Source organism: Oryzias melastigma, linkage group LG22 (genome assembly GCF_002922805.2).
Source record: "Oryzias melastigma strain HK-1 linkage group LG22, ASM292280v2, whole genome shotgun sequence".
Classification (NCBI taxonomy): domain Eukaryota; kingdom Metazoa; phylum Chordata; class Actinopteri; order Beloniformes; family Adrianichthyidae; genus Oryzias; species Oryzias melastigma.
In genome coordinates, this window is record NC_050533.1 from 9,912,271 (window position 1) to 9,921,913 (window position 9,643).

Here is a 9,643-nt window from a genome sequence, read left to right on the forward strand (position 1 = left end):
AATAAACCTGGTCTTGCTGCTGTCTATAAAGTAAAATTATTTAAAATTGCTTGTTATGTTTATAAAAAACTATGTAAAACTGTTGTAATTCTGTGTAAATAGCTTCATTTTATGATTTTTTTTTTCAATTTTTATTCTAAGCAACCTCAAAAAGATTAATACGTTGTATTTTTCATAATGGTGAAGTAAGACTTTGCAACTCTTCTTGGGTTTTGGTCCATCAGAATCTGGGGCAAATGTAAAAGGTTGAAGATGTCATAATTCAGTGCTTACGTGGTCCGGATTGGTGGTGCCGCTCTGGTTTAAATCATACCTGGCAGATCGAACCATGAGTGTGAATCTCCCTAAATTTACTTCCAACACAGCTCTTCTGTCCTTTGAGGTCCCACAGGGCTCAATTTTAGGACCACTCCTGTTTTCCCTTTGTTCTTCCCCTGGGGTGTACTCGCTCGTTGGAGCATGAAAGAGAGAACACATTACACCAATCCTGGCTGCCTGTTTGTTTTAGAGTTCAGTTTAAGATTCTTTTTTTTATTTATTTATTTTTTTTTATGAATGGTCTCACCCCGTCTTACCTCTCAGAGCTTCTCTCTCTCTACCCTCCTCCCCGGCGCCTCAGGTCTGCTGGTCAGCTTCTCCTGGAGGTACCGAGGTCTAGAGGAAGTGTAGAGGGGGTTGAGCCTTTTCCATCTGTGCACCAAAGCTCTGGAAGGAACACTCTGCCTTGTAACATTTGTAATGCGTCGTCTCTGTCCATTTTTAGAGCTTAAATCCCATTTTTATAGCCAAGCTTTTAACGTTCCATGATACTCTGCTCTGTTTTTACTCAGTTTTTATTGTCTTATGCTTATATTTTATCTGTTCTTGGTGTTTTAATGTACAGCGCTTTGTAGAAGTCTGGCTGTGTTAAAGCGCTTTATAAATAAAGTTGATATGACTTATATGATTTGTACTGTTTTCTGTCGGTCTCACCATGTTCAAGTTAATCATCCACAGCTGTCTTCATTTACTTAAACAACTTCTGTATATTCTAGTGTGTGTGTGAGTCACGTCATCTGCTCTGTTCTGTCACTGGTTTGTTGTGTTTGAGTTTATTTAGTAAATGTTTAAGTTTCTGCCACCAAGCCTTGTATCCTGCAATTGGGTCCCCCACCACCACTTCTTTTAAAATATATATGTGAATTATATTTCTTTTTGATCAATTAAACAGATTAAAAGCTATTTATCTAAATGTGAAATTGGCACATACGACTAAAAGTAAAATACATTCTTTGCCTCAAAGGTGTCACGGTTCAACCTGCTACTTCCTCCTCCAACCACCAGAGGGAACTCTCACCTGAGTTTTGACCACCTCATCTGCCTTCACTCAGGATTATATATTAAGTTGCTGCTTTGAATTTAACATCTGCATATCTTTATTTGGTCATTTTTTTTTCTAATGAAATGAATGTTTCTTTTTTTCTGTTTGTGTTTGAAATGAATCTAAATCTAATCTAGCCTAATCCACTGCTATCCCTACTACTTTTAACCTGATCATGAGGTAGCACTGGAGTTTCGAAAAATGAAATGAGATAAAAAATAAAATTAAAAAAAACTCTCAAATAATGGGTAGTAAATGAAAAGAATATTTGAACATAAATTGACAATGAAATGAAGAAAAAAATAAAAAGATAAAATAATAAATTAAAATTTAGGTAAAGAATTACTAAAGTCTCGTAGAAGCCAGGCTAAAAAGGTGACCCTTGAACCTCTTCTTAAATTAAAATTAAATTAAAATATTTTGTGCATATTTATTCTTCATAACAGCAGAGTGAAAACGCTTTGGTTGTCTCGCTTAAATTGATGTGATGATAACATTTTAGAAAACTTTGTGACTTGAGATGGTAAAACTTCAAAATGTACGAAAAGAAAAATGTTTTTTACTCTTATTTGTGTGTATATTCATAAAACATGTTATGACACAAACCTCATTCAAGCATTTTCTCCTTGGGAAAGCAAGAAACTGACTACTGCCATCTAGTGGCCATTTTATGTTTTTGCATCAAAACAACAGCAAAACTTGAGCACGGGGTCATCAACCTTTCTGAAACGGAGAGCTACTTCACGGGTACTCAGTCATACGAAGGGCTACCAATTTGAAATAATAAATTTGCTCAGTTTGCCTTTAATTATACATTATTAATAATGAATAATGATCCTCCTCTATGTGAAGACACTGATTTCTCACCATAATTATCAACAATGACAACAAGCTAGGAAACAGATATCAATATTCAGCACTTAATTAATCTTAGTAATTGTTACATTTTCACTTACATTTTTGTGTGTAACTGCGTGTACTTGAAATTGTGTACTCACATGTACACTCAAATATTAAAAAATGTTTAGATGCTAAATATAATTTACACACGCACAACTTTAAATAACAGAAGCCTTAAACTAGCAAAGTAAACACATCTTTAAGAGTAGAAGTATTAAATATTTTATGGTTTTATTGTATTTATAATTAATAGATTTTAATCTTTGAATGTTTTATGGTTTAATTGTTTTAGATCAGTCAATCAGGAGCAGACTAAAAGAGCTGTTGTAAAAAGCTTGTAGATGTAGGAAGTCACTGATTGGATGTTTTCCAGTATCGCTACACGTCAAATAACTTTCAGTTAAAATGATGGACGAACATCATCATCCAATCAGCAATGTCACATAGAATCTACCTTTTCCTCTTTCCATGAAAAAGTAGAAAGCTTTTTGGAAAAGTAAAAATAGTTTAAAGAAATTATGACGAAATGTTGAAAATTGAAGCACAATGAGAAACCGGAAATGGTAGGAACTATGGAACATCATTGATTGGTTGATGATGTTTATCCGTCATTTATAAAGGAATGCTGGATATCATCATCCAATCAACAATGTTTCCGGTTTCTCATTTTGCTTCATTTTTTTAACATTGAGTTTTGTTTTCAGTACAGAAAGGTTTTTTTTTTTTGTTTGTTTTTTACATTTTTCTTTGTGGTATTTTGTTGTTTTCAAAAATATAATGCTGTTTTTTAACATTTGTTTTGCATTTCAAATTTTCATTTTGATCTTTAAAAGGTTTTTGCATCAACTGATTTGTTGTTGTGATTTACACTTCAGGGCCACCGTACTGGATAGCTCCAATATCGCTCTCCATTTTGGTTGCACCGGTAGTGTTTGGTTGGGGTTGTGAGGGGCTGCGTCTAAAGAAAGGGATGCTGGAAAACGGGGGCTGGTTTACTCTGCCCCAACAGTCCCGCCCACAACTCAAAAGTGAATTCCTAATGACCTCCAGCTGAAACTGGGATCTAGAAAATAAAACAGGTTATGTTTTTGGCTAAAAATGGCATAATAATAGTTTAAAGAACACTTTTGAATAGATCAAAAGATGATTGATGCGGGACTTTAAAAAACCACCATATAACGTTGTCCAAGTTTTCTGCCCTGTAGTGGATCATCATTTACCACAGGAAGTAAAAGGGCTTTTTCTTAATTCTGCGTGTATCAAATTTGAGACAGTGGGTCAATACAGGAGTTTTTTTATTGAACAGTCATTTCAATATTTTTGCATCCAGTGTATCATAATTAATTCTATCTAGATCTCATTAAAAAAGGATAGTGCAAATTTTACTAGAGTAGATTTCATCATAGGGTTTAAAAAACTTTTTCTTTATCCAAAAATCAGGATTAGCAATCAATTATTTGATGTAGTGGGCTTTATAGATTTGTATAAAAAAAACATATATATTTAATTTAATCTACTGCCTTCAAACAGTATTTTATAAAGTTTCCAACTTCGATCACAGTCATCTGTTTAAGTCTGTCTTGTGTGGAAGCAAAAAAAAAAAAAGAAGAAATATCCAACATTTTACAGTAGTTTTCGAAATTATGTTAATTCTGAAATCATACGCTCATTTTAAAAGCCAACTTGCTGTTAGGAAAAAGAACGAGAACAAGTGTTCATCCATACACTGACATCAGTGGAGGTACTTCAAGGTTAAGTCCATGCAGTTTCTGGCCTTAATACATTTTGTCCTTGCTCAAAAAAAATCCTGAAATGTTGTTTATAAAAGAACCATTTATTATAGTAAACCTGGAGCAAAAGTCACATTGCTGTGACTGTTCATAGAAATCTTGGCTGCTGCAAAGTCTTCTCTTTTACAATCCTGGTTAAACAGTAACAATTATTGCTCCTGGAAGGAGTTCAATGAACGTTTATACAGAAAACTCTTTAGGGCTTTCTTTAACATAGTGGCTAAAAGCTTTCATGAACTTTTAAAGATTATTTTGTCAAAAGAATGTCTCAGTCCCCTTCTTGGAACATAAGTTTCTCATAAAATATGTCACTATTCTCCCTTGATACTTGTGTTCTTTCTCTCCAGCCCATGACTCACAAAACCACGGCCTCACCCTTTGCCAAGCCCCAAAACATATGCCTGCTTTTCTGAAGTTTTTAGTCGTTCAGATTATTTGAAGTTAACTTTTGCACAGAGTTCCATAACTTTTCATGCAGCCTGTTTTAAAACTGAAATTGATTGAAATATATTTTTCTAAGTCTAATATATTCAAGGGAATGATCCATCTAAATGTTAATATAAACATTTTTAATTAGATCTAAAGCTTGAAATTGTAAGTGTTAATGTAAAAATGACCAAAAATAATGTTAGGGAACATAAAACAACAAAAAAAAAAACAAAACCAAAAAAAAAAAAAAACAGCTAAACTATGCTAAATAAGGCATATTGAAAAAAAAGGAACTAGGGAAGCCAAAAAACACTCCAAACAAACTTTAAGAATAAAAATACAAATCTCATTTTTTTGTAGTTTGAAAAAAAAATTCAATTTCAATAAGATTTTTGATCTAGTTTAGAAGCATTCCAATGATCGGTTAGTTGTTGTTAGGTATGGTTTTTTCTTTTGTCTGTCCCTTTTTCAGGATGTTTTGAATAAAAAAGTACACTTAAGAAATTGTACACACGTCCTCAACCATGAGAAAAAAATGTGTTAAAAACACAATTTTCACTAAAGTGGGCCTTTCAGCTAATTTCTATTTAGGGCCAATGAGGAAAAATACTTTTTGAGAATATATGTGGGACTGTTGCACTCTTCAATAAACCATATAAACAATTGATCTTCTATTAAACCCTTTCAAACAATAAAAAATTTTAATGTTTTAAACAATACTTGATTTCCGCCACTAGATGTCGCCAAAACAAATATATTAATTTAATATCGGAAAATACATTCATTTATTTTTTTCCCCTTATAGCTTCAACAAACAATAGTAGCATACTTTAACAGTCACCTATAGCGTTTTGTTCCGTACTCACAGATAGCAGGACCGAACTTTGGACTCCCACATCCTGAAGGCTCCTCGTGGGCGGAAAAGCTGATCATCAGTTCAAGGAGATGCAGGTGGGCGCGTGCGTCGAGTGTGCATTCGGTTATGAACTTCTTTAGAAATAAAAGAAACTAAAATTACATTTCAAGCTTATTCGATTAATTTTCCAGAAGACAATACGGTGCGCTAAGACATGGACTGATTGGTGAGAGTGGAGATGACTCATTAAACAAAAAAAAGTATTTTGAGGAGACGCATTTTTCTTCCTGTAACTTCTTTGCGTGGAGAAAAAAGATTTTGCAAGTCACAACTTCAGCCCGCCGCGAATATCTGTAAGTTTATACTCTTATTCCTTTTAAATGAATTCACTTTAATCTTTTGAATTTAGTAGGAAAAGTGACAACAGTTGTGGTTGGCATTCTTTTAGTTGATACTAAGTTTTGAAAAAGCATTTTTTTTGAAACATTGAATTTGTAATTTTTTTTTTTTAATATCATTTTTCAGCTGTTTTTAAGATGACAGATCAGAGTTTATGCTGACGGTTTTGTGGATTAAATGTTAAGTTTTGTCACTGAAGTGACATTGTTAGTTGAATTTTAACAGTAAATATAACAGAAGTAAACTATAATTTTAACAAAAAAGAAAACATAAATTAAAGAGTCATATATAATATCAGCAGGAATACTAGATAAAAGTGATAGTCTACAAGGTACAAAAGAGAAGATATCTTTACCTGTATTTCCATATTACTGATATCTACAGCAGCTGTGTCTAATGTTGGGGAGCGCTAAAATTGTTCTGCTTTTAGATGTTGAATAAAACACTAAAGGAAATGTTTTAAAAACTCTTGAAGAGTGTTAACTCCTGCACCAGCAAATGTTTCTGTAGATCTGCGCCATCATGGCCATTTAGTTATAGGTTACCTGCAGCTGTGCCGGCTAAAGAGGAGTCAGCTGAGGCTTGCATAAAATACGTGATGACTGAATTTGAATGACACCAGCATACAAGGGTATTAGCCTGAGCTTACAGTAAAAAGTGCTGTCTATAGATTCTCAGCTCATTTGTCACAAACCACACGACCAAAATATGTAACTTTCCAACTGACAGGAAGCTCGGTGTTAAAAGGCGTAAAGGCTGCTCTACAGATCAGCACCATTAGCATAACAGTGGGGCAAAAAAAAAGTATTTAGTCAGCCACCAAATGTGCAAATTCCACAAGCAAGTATATTGCAGATGAAACGTGGCATGACAACCCCAAACACACTAGCTAACAGGAGTGGCTCCATAAGGAGTATCGTAAGGTCCTGGAGAGGCGTAGCCAGTCTCCAGATCTCAACCCCATAGAAAATCTGTGGATCAAATTTAAAGTCTGTGTTGCCACGGCACCAAAACGTCACTGCTCTAGAGGAGATCTGCATGGAGGAATGGACCAAAATACCAGCAACAGTTTGTGAAAACCTTGTGAAAACATTTGACTGCTGTCATTGACAATGTATAGCAAAGTACTGAGAAAAACATTTATTATCGACCAAATACTTATTTTTCACCATAATTCACAAAAATACATTCTTTAAAAAATCAATGTGATTTTCTGTATTTTTTTCTCTCATAGTTGAGTTATACCTGTGATGAAAATTACAGGCCTCTCTTAAAAGGGAGAACTTGCACTCTTGGTGGATGACTAAATACTTTTGCCCCTGTCTGAATAGAATATGTGGTGGAATATTTGTTGATCCGATGTCAAACGTTTTCATGAAAGTTTAACAAACAGAGCAGAGAAAAGTACACGTTGGCGAGCATGGCGGAGAGGTCTGCAGAGCCCTGATCTGTGATGAAGGACGCTCACATTTTATACGGTTGTACAATCAGCTGTTAATCAGGAGCTTAAGATGGAAATGCAAGTGTCATATCTAACCTGAACAAGATGTTCTAATGAAATCAAAATGTTTACACATTGTGGTCAGGGTGTTCAATAAGAAAGCAAGACTCAGAGGATGAGACATAAGCAAATGTATAATTTCCGTGACAAATATCATAATTAAAACTATACACAGAACAGACATTTAAAAGCTTTTATAAGCCAGGGAAAAAAGGAATTTCCTGTCAGCAATTCTTTTTTATTTGTTTCACTAATTAGGCGAACTAAACGTGCACAAAAATTCACAATACTATATTTTTATTTTTTGTTGAACAGATTTTGGTGTTAAAGTATTTTTTATTTTCTTTCTTTGCAGTTTGTAAATTTTAAATTCTTGTTTTGCAACCCAATGTCTTGTGTTCAAGAGAAAATGTTCTCTTTTTATTGTAATATAAGACGTTTCAAGCAGTAGCAAATTATCTCTTATTTATATATATATATATATATATATATATATATATATATATGGGCATAAAAATGAGTGACAGTCGGTGTGGAAAATTCTAACTTTGCTACTGGCATATACAGTGAAATTATGGGTGATGTGAAATCAGTATTTTTGTTTTCAAAAATGGTGGTAAAAGGACTTTTTTTGTGGGTTAGCTGCGTTTTCTGGAACAAAAGTGTTCAAAATTTCCTGAATGCGACTAACCTCTTTTACAGTCCTACTAAGCTTAATCTGATGGACCCCTTGGATAGTTTCATACATGGAAAACTAAACTCTCATTTCCTGATAAAGAGGCTCAAAAATCTCTTTGTTTTTTTGTTTTTTTTTCTTTCTTTTTGATTGCTGAAGACATGCATATATTTTGGTTTGTTTAAAAATAGAGGAAGGTGGTTGCCAAGTGCAGGACTAATACTAAAGTGTGAAGTGTGCAGTCACAGGTTTGGTGAGAGTACATATGTTGAAAAGATTCTGGAATAAAGCTACTTTTACTTTAAATGTCATCCTCCGGGTTCTTCTCCTGGTGCATAGATCAAGAGAAGATCCACTGAAAGCAATTATTTTTTACGTATTGCACAGAAGAAAATAGAGAAAGCAGCTGATATATGAACAGATTATCTGAACAGTTAATTAAAACTCTGTTGTAATAAAATTGCTAGACGAAGGAAGTAATTTAATAAAGTTTGGAAAAGAGTTTGTGTTCAAAACTCAAGACAACTGGAAGTATGTCAGCATTATTAACAAGACAGAATATCTGTTAAGGCACTGTCAAATGTGTTTGTGCAACTGCTCAACACATAAGTCTGGGGTGTAAACCTTCCGTGTGAACTGTGAGGTTTGTGGTAAAAATGAACTGACTTTTTGACAAATATATGCACCCAATATGTTTACCAACTACGGATTGTGTTTCTCATGTTGGTCTTCTGTTCATACACGTAGTAATGTAAGTTCAAGGAAGAATACAGAAATGCAGAGCGCTTCAGTATGATTGCAAAAAGCAACAGATGAATTCCACAGACTATAGCAGAAGCGGAGGCCCCGGGGAAGACCCAGGACACGCTGGAGAGACTATGTTTCTCGGCTGGCCTGGGACGCCTCGGGGTCCCCTCAGAAGAGCTGGAGGAAGTGGCCGGGGAGAGGGAAGTCTGGGCATCTTTGCTTAGACTGCTGCCCCCGCGACCCGGTCCCGGATGAAGCGGAGGAAGATGGATGGATGGATGGATGGATGGATGGATAGCAGAAGCTCATGCACTCACACACTGGTTTTGCATATGAGGTTAGATTCATTTTTGTCCATCGTAAAAAAGGTTTTTACTTGTAGTAAAAAGCTGCTTGTCTGTTTAAAAAAAAAAAAGGTAACTGTAATGAAAAAAAAAATGTCTAAAAATTTTTATTTGAAATAAAATGTCAATGTGTAAATAGATTCATTACTTGTCAGAAAACACGAGTGATTAGTTCTGAAAAATATTCTTATATTTTAAAGGGATAAGAGTTTAAAAAATGCTCATTTAGACATTTTTAATTAATTATCGGAGTATAACTGTTTAAGAAACTGGGGAAAATGTCAAGTATTCACCAGATAATATTCACAACCCAAGTTCAAAGCAGATGATGAGAAAACTTTGATGACCCACTATTCTAGCGTCATTTAAATGCATCACTTACGGATGAATCTTTTCTCTTTGAGACACGAAGAGTCTCATCATGTGGTTTTGTTTATGCCTAACAAGCGATTTGTGGGTGATTTTTGAAGATTAGTGCATGTCCATCCATCAATTTTCTTGACCGCATCGTCCCTGTCGGGGTCGCGGGGGTGCCGGAGCCTAACCTGGCTGCTGCACATTAGTGCATGTGTAAATTGTATTTTTTTATTTCATAATTTTACAATGTAAAATATATTGTACACGTTACAAATCAAGAATTA

General features: G+C 34.5%; 1 protein-coding gene across 1 annotated transcript in view; it reads left to right on the plus strand.

Annotated features, from left to right (window-relative positions):
- Window positions 1–9,643, plus strand: part of LOC112146895 — a 48,841-nt gene that overhangs the window by 21,339 nt on the left and 17,859 nt on the right. The window lies entirely within an intron of this gene.